At 50.6% G+C, this 7,500-nt stretch overlaps 1 protein-coding gene across 1 annotated transcript in view; it reads left to right on the top strand.

Moving 5' to 3' along the window:
* nav1b (neuron navigator 1b) overlaps positions 1–7,500 on the top strand; it is a 66,914-nt gene that overhangs the window by 231 nt on the left and 59,183 nt on the right.

The following is a 7,500-nucleotide window of genomic DNA, read 5'->3' as shown; positions in this document are numbered from 1 at the left end:
AGAGCATACTGTTTTAGAACTATTCATTCAAACGGTCGGAAAGACAAGTCAGCATGAAACTATAACCTAGGCGGAATGAAAAATTAGAAAAAGAAAGAAACGAGAAAATAAATATTTCAATAGTAGCCAGTGTAATGCTAGTGTCTTTATCATTTTAAGCATCTTGGTTGGGACAGTAAAACTGACTTAGGCTACTGCAGGCTAGGCTACTTGCAATGATATGTGCTGCACTTCCTCAGTCTCCTTGAAGTTTCCTGCTTCCATGTTATTTGGTTTAAGGACCTCAGTGCATCAATAACCGTGACACAGCCCCCCTGGGTGCAAGAGGTCCATTGATGGATGCCGTTTCATTTTTAACACCAGAGGAAACGTCGGGCCAGCTCAACATGTGTACTCACACGCAGGGCTTTGATCCTCATGTCAGCCGGACCTCACGAGACGTGGCTCTTAAACTTAAACTTCAAGCGCTCGTATCGGCGTGTGTAAAATTGCATGTTTAGGAGCAAGCCGCTGCTTATTGGTGGAACATAAAGTGTGGCCTCTTGACTGCTATTCTCAGGCTTACAAATAGCTCCTAAACTTGTGTCAGCGACAGGAAAAACTTTCTAAGGACCTTTTTTAATGAGATGGACAAAAAGCAGGCGGCACTTTGGTTCTTGACAGAGGAGTCAAGGTTAGGGGGAAGTCAAAGAGCTGTTAATTGAGTCCAGTTAAATCCCAACAGAACTTGTTTGCCTGCCCAGTAAGGAAGTTCTCTGTTTTACTGGGTGACGTGTCCAGATGTGTTTAAAGAATTGGTCCCCACGCCACTAATAATGAGACAAAGAGTTGAGAGAGAGTTGTGTGTGTGTGTGTGAGAGAGAGAGAGAGTTTGTGAGTGTGTATGTGTAGTGTGAGTGTTACAAAGAGAGTACTGTCTGCCGTTGTTTATGTTTGTTAGTGAGTCTATCTCTGTGTGTGTGTGTGTGTGTGTGTGTGTGTGTGTGTGTGTGTGTGTGTGGAGTGAGAGAGATACAAAGTTAATGGTATGTTTGTCTTTTTATCTTTATTGAGTCAAACTCTTATCATCTTGCGTTGTGCCTTTAAGACGTGGGGTTAAAACAAAAAAAAGCGGTCGCTCTTATTTGAAAGCGAGTGTGTTTGTATCCGTCTGGTGTATTTGCAGCCCTAGCCCTGTGAGACGAGCTCCGAGACACACACACACACACACACACACACACACACACACACACACACACACACACACACACACACACACACACACACACACACACACACACATACACACACACACACCCTAGCCCTGTGAGACGAGCTCCGAGACACATGAATCAGTGGTGCGCCCAGCCAAGGAGGAGCGGGCCTTTTTCACCACCGCCGCTTGCTTCGGCCGCCTCCTCTCTCCATAATCTTTCAAACCAAAACAAACACCCCCCCCCCCCCCCCCCACACACACACACACACACACACACCACCACCACCACCATCATCCCCCCACCCCTCTCTCCTTCTCCTGGCCTCAGTTTTCTTAAAGAATAGCTCTGGAGTATAAATCATGGTTGAACTTTGGCTCAGCGCCATGCACAACACCAGTCTCATTTTCACCCACCCCACTAGCGAGAACGTTTACAGACCCCCTCCACCCCCCACCCCCTCCACCTCCGCCTCTCTGGGTCCCCTCTTTGGGCTGCGCCGGAGAGCCGGCCCTCACAGCAGCCAGCAGTCATCTCCTCGTCCCCTGCTCCCCATATCCTCTGTAGCGCCAGGCCTATCGCTGATCCCCAACACCTCATTCCATACAGGCTAGCAGTGCTATTTAGTTCCCCAGGTGCCCATTGCCTGCCTGTGTTAGCAGTCATATGCTCCCCCCCCCCCTCCCTGGTGCCTGTGTAAGTCTCCCCTGGAGGACCACTATAGCTCAGACGGCTGCTCTCCATCACCGCTTAGGGCTCCACCTTGACCACAGGCCCCAGCCGTGTTGTGTTGTTTTACTGTATACCCGTCTGACTGGAACACAGCGGTGGTGTGTTGTGTGTGTGTGTGTGTGTGTGTGTGTGTGTTGTTTTAGAGGAAGGTACAGTGTATACCCGTCTGACTGGAACACAGCGGTGTTGTGTTGTGTGTGTGTGTGTGTGTGTGTGTGTGTGTGTGTGTGTTGTTTTAGAGGAAGGTACAGTGTATACCCGTCTGACTGGAACACAGCAGTGTTGTGTTGTGTGTGTGTGTGTGTGTGTGTGTGTGTGTGTTGTTTCAGAGGAAGGTACAGTATATACAGTACATCTGTTTGGAAAGGTGTTGTGCCGTGTGTGTGTTTGTGTGAGTGTGTGTGTGTGTGTGTGTGTGTTGTTTCAGAGGAAGGTATATACTGTACGTCTGACTGGAGCACAGCAGACTCTATGGAGCCGAGAGCATGGAGGCTGGCCTCATCACTATTGTGCTAATTCCACCGCAGCTCTCTCCGTGCGGCGTGTGGGGGACATAAAGCACTCCGTGTTTCAGCACGAGGCCTCGTTTGCACACTAATGGCACAGTAATGGCCGCCTCATTTAGTGGTTCTGGGTCTTTAGACGTTTATTTTGGTTTCTTCCTCCTCTGACATGCTCATTAGAATGATCCAGAACTCCTGCACTCAAACTGAAGACTGCTCACCTTAGGGCTAGAGCCTGACAATCAGCGTGTAGTGTTACTGTAGTCACACACACACACACACACACACACACACACACACACAAAAACATGCGCGCACACACACACACACACACACACACACACACACACACACACACACACACGTACACACGCACATACATATGCACACACACACACACACACACACACACACACACACACACATTTACACACTCTCTCTCTCTCTCGCTCTCTATCTCTCTTTTCACTTTTTCCATTTTTAAAGACTTAATTATACCAGTCTGGAAGTGGTCAGAAACCATCACTAAGTGCTGTCTTTGCGAGCAATCTCTCTTCTTCCTCCTTCTCCCTCTGTTCCCTCTGTTCCCTGTGCCTCAGCGCTCACTGCTCTGTCATTGCGTGTCCTGTGCAATCATAAGTAAGACGTGTCCCCGCCTCTGAGGTCGGCTGCTTTCTGCTGGCTCGTTTTTCCCTAGATGCAAACAAATCTTATCTCTCGCAGACCAAATAGCTCGCGCCATCCCGTGCCATAAAAATACCCTCCTGTCCTGTGTGTTCTGTATAATCCAGTGTTCTGACTGCCGTCCTGATTGGCGCTGTGGTCTGTCTGGGAGCCGGATTCCTCTGGGCTGGGCTGTGGTCGTCGCAAAGCCCTCGCTCTCTCCGTGCGGATTTGGGGAGATCTTCGCTCGTCGGAGTGGAGCGCGGGGGTGGGGGTTGGAGGTGTGGGTGGGGGGGGGGGGGGGGGGGGGGGCAGATGTGGTGCACCGCTGCTTCTCCGAGAGAGTCACGCTGACAGCCCCCCCACCCCCCCGGGGTGCTACCCCCCCCACGAGAGCCGGCAAATCTAATGGCCCATCGCGCCGCAGAGAGACCCACAAGCATCGTCCACATTCCTCCCGTGCGGACCGGACGGCTCTGTATCAGGCCTGCCCACGCACTCAGCAGCTCAGTGGGACGCGCCGCCCGTAGGAGAGAGCCGACACACACACACACACACACACACACACACGCACACACTCTCTCTCCCTCTCTCACTGCCCACGCACTCAGCAGCTCAGTGGGACGCGCCACCCTGTAGGAGAGTGTGAATAATCGCAGATGCGTCTCGGGACGGTCTGTGAGCGTGCATTAGCCCCACTTCCTGTTTGAGTGTGAGGTCTGGGGCTGGCAGCGGTTGCCGAGGTGACGGCAGCACCTGTGTTTTCTCACGGAGACTCGGGCCAGGCCTGCTGACGCTGCGGTTGGTCAGTTATTCACCAGCGTGCATCATGGGAGGACGGACGGGGGAGTACACATGTGTGCGCCACATGTTGACATTACAGTACGGTGCAAACGTCCAGCTCAGTGCCCAAGTCTGTGGCAACAACATCTTGATTTGTCTCGTCTTTTGATATAAATGGGAAGTGATCTGGAGCAATAATGATTGACCCGTGCCACCCTCTAGTGTGAATGTACTGCAGGTCATTTTTACTGTGGATTTCACACCACTATCACTCGTTTTAGTTATTGTGCCACTTGGTGTGGTGAGGTGAGAGTAACCAAGCTGCTGTGCGATTGTTGGACTTTTATTTTGACAATTTGTCATCGTTCTGTCTCCCACATTCATGAAAGGGTTGGTATGGAAGTTGAGTCATGTCTCATGCAACAGTCATGAATGCTTTATGTGCAGTTTATGACCGCTGCTATGAATGTGTTATTGACTCACCCGTCAAGAAAAGTGTTACCAAGATTTTTTTTTACTATCAATCCATATTATTGGACATTACTTAGTGGATATGTGAGTGAGACCTTCTTATTTGCTGGTTGTCGGTTCATCTAGTACTGGCAACTGGTTCAGCGGATCTTGGTGGGATCTTGGTCGGATTTTGGTCTTGTCTAGGCCGGCTCCTTTGCAGAGTAAGCCAGTGTTAGCCGTTTCTTCCACCTAGGCCCGTACTTCTGCCTGGAATGCTGATGTTTTGGCTAGCTCACTGCAGTGGGTGTGTCTGTAGCATCCCACAGTAGTGTAACAATACATGCTTTCATAGCCGCAACCTCACTGGATTATTCTGGATGCAAAGCTAATTCTGCTCTCTGCATAAGCTCCAGGCAGATCTCTCTCCCTGTTCACAGCAGTGTTCGTGCCCCAGCGCACGCTAAAGGCCTGCCTGTGATTTGTGAAGTGGCGTGTGGATTTGTGATGCACACGACAGCAGCGCCAATGTCCCACTGTGGCCGACCCTCGCCGGAGCGGCGTGGTAGTCTGTAGTCGTCACGAGCGACATGCTGACGCGTCCCTTTCAGCACATTCGCGCCAGCGCGGAAATCGATCGGCGAGAGATTCTTTTGTCCCCAGCGGAGGGGGGCCCGTGGCAGTGGAGCGGCGGGTTTCGCGGGGCCCCGGTCGCCGCGCTGGTTTTCGGGGCCGCTCGGCGCTCGCTAACCGGTGATTAGCGCAAATGGCTCGCTCCTTAACTCGTCCTCCGCCAGCGGCAGCGTCAGCGGGGCCGATTTAGCTCGGCGGGATTTGGCAAGAGGGGCGCGCTTTCTCCCATGTCTGGGGCCGTGTGCCGAGGATAGCAACCGCAGCGTAATTTCAGCTCCGCTCCACGCAGACGAAGAACACAGAGGAGAGAGAGGGAGAGAGAGAAGAGAAGAGAAAGACAGAGATTGAAGAGAGAGAGAAGGAAAATGAAAAAGAACAAGCACGACAGAATGACAAAGTGTCACAAGACACATTGGAAAAGACAGAGACTTAGACAGAGAGTAAAACACATGTTGAGAAAGAGAGAGGCCCGATGTAGTGTAGTGTCGTCTCCCTGGTGCATTGTGGATTGCCAGTGCTTTTGCATAAAGTTGATTGCTACCTGCAGCTGCCAAGTACAAGAGAAACAACATGACCATGGTCACCAAACCACAGAAAAATACTGCACAGCTCATCAAAACTCAGCACAGTTCATCAGCGTTTGAGGTGGACATCCATAAACAAAAGATATTTTATTTCCACCCTGCCTTTTCGACACAAGAGTGAATTGGGTATTGGAGATGGGAGTATCTTGTGTTATGTCTCTGAGCATTATTCTGGTGTTTGAACAGGAAGCATCGGCTCCTGTGTTTTGGGTGCTCAGGTTCCTCCATGTCGGCGTCCAGCGATTAGACTGATTGTGACGTTCCTCTGTGGTGTGTGTGTGTGTGTGTGTATGTGTGTCCGTGCGTGCGTGTGTGTTCTTCTGTGACACACACACACACACACACTTACTGCTGCGTCTGGAGATGCTGAGAATGCGCCGGACTCTTTCCATGGTCCGACTGGCCGTGTGCTGAAGGACCCGTCTCTCAGGTTAAGGCCGAGTGGAGCTGGAAACTTGCGGTGGGATTGTTTCCCCATTTACTGTAAGTGCAGGCGAGGGTAGTTATTAACGCTGGCACATGAGGCAGTGTGGGGCGGCCGGGCCAAGCGTCTGCTTTTCCTGTTTCACAGCAGCACCAGCAGGCATGAGGTCGTCAGCACGGTGGCCGTGGCATGAGGGCCCTGGGACCATTGGAGAGCACATCCTCTTCTCAACTCTCCTCTCCTCTCCTCCTCTCTGATCTTCTCTCCTCTCTCCTCTCCTCAACTCTCCTCCTCAACTCTCCTCTCCTCTCCCTTCTCCTCAACTCTCCCCCTCTGCTCTCCTCTCCTCTCCTCTCCTCAACTTTCCTCTCCTCTCCTCTCCTCTCCTTTCCTTTCCTCTCCTCTTCTCTCTTCAACCTTCCTCTCCTCCTCAACTCTCTTCTCCTCTCTTCCTCTCTTCCTCTCTTCCTCTCCTCCTCTCCTCTCCTCTCCCTCTCTCCTCAACACTGATGTGCAGTAGTCTATCCCCTATTCTGAGAGACGACAGATGGCTGCTGTGTGGTCACACTCATCATTTGGATGTCTGTCGCCTCGTCCCAGGAAGTCCACGCGGGTCCTTAATGCTAATGCTATGTCTTGGGTCCCAGGCAGGCATTAGCAGGGCCAATTAAGTCATTAGCACACATTCAGCCTGCAGATGTTACTGGCGCTCGGAGACACATTCGCCTCATTTAGACGTCTAAAATCAGTTTCCCAATATAGTGCAGTCGCTGACGCAAAAACAAAGCAAAGCTTATCTCATTAATGATCTTCATTTATCGTTTCCATAGCAATGATGACATAAGGTAGGCTTTAAAAAGCCAAAGATTATTAGTCCCATGCAGTGAAAGTGTCCTTCCTCATTATCACAGTGTATCATTAAGTAATAAATCATTCTAAGCACTTCTCAAGTAAAAAAACTGTACCCCTTGTCCACTTTGGAGCGGGCTGTAACAGAGTGTTGTTCAATGATCTTGTGCACGTCTGAAAAAGTAATTTAAGGTAAATTTACCAGTGATTCCGTATACTTGGGTTCGTCCATCATAGGTTCATCATGGGCGAATTCTCCGGAAGTTGTAGTCCATAGAGCGGAAGTACTACATTTCTGTGTGATAATTACAGTACGTGATAATTATGAAATGTAATAATATGAATGACAACGATAATAATAGCGACATTAATACTTTTAATTCATTGGGTAGCAAGTGCACAACATTAAAAGATGCTTAAAGTGAAAGTGTGTGTGTGAAACTCCTTGAAGCTGATTAAATCTCCTCGTGGGTGCGGCCGCTGCGCTATAACAGACGTGAGTGTGTTTGCGTGACATGTGGAGAGTGCATGTTTTCTCTGGCAGTGTCCCGTGCTGAACTCTTGCACTGCGTAGCGTCATCCTGTCATGCCTGCATGGCATTAGCCCACTTTATCAGGGAGGGAGGGATGGAGGGAGGGATGGAGGGATGGAGGGAGGGGAGGGAGGGAGGGGAGGCCGTCAAACA

Source organism: Sardina pilchardus, chromosome 9, assembly GCF_963854185.1.
Source record: "Sardina pilchardus chromosome 9, fSarPil1.1, whole genome shotgun sequence".
In the NCBI taxonomy this organism is placed as follows: domain Eukaryota; kingdom Metazoa; phylum Chordata; class Actinopteri; order Clupeiformes; family Clupeidae; genus Sardina; species Sardina pilchardus.
This window is presented reverse-complemented; position numbering and strand designations above follow the sequence as displayed.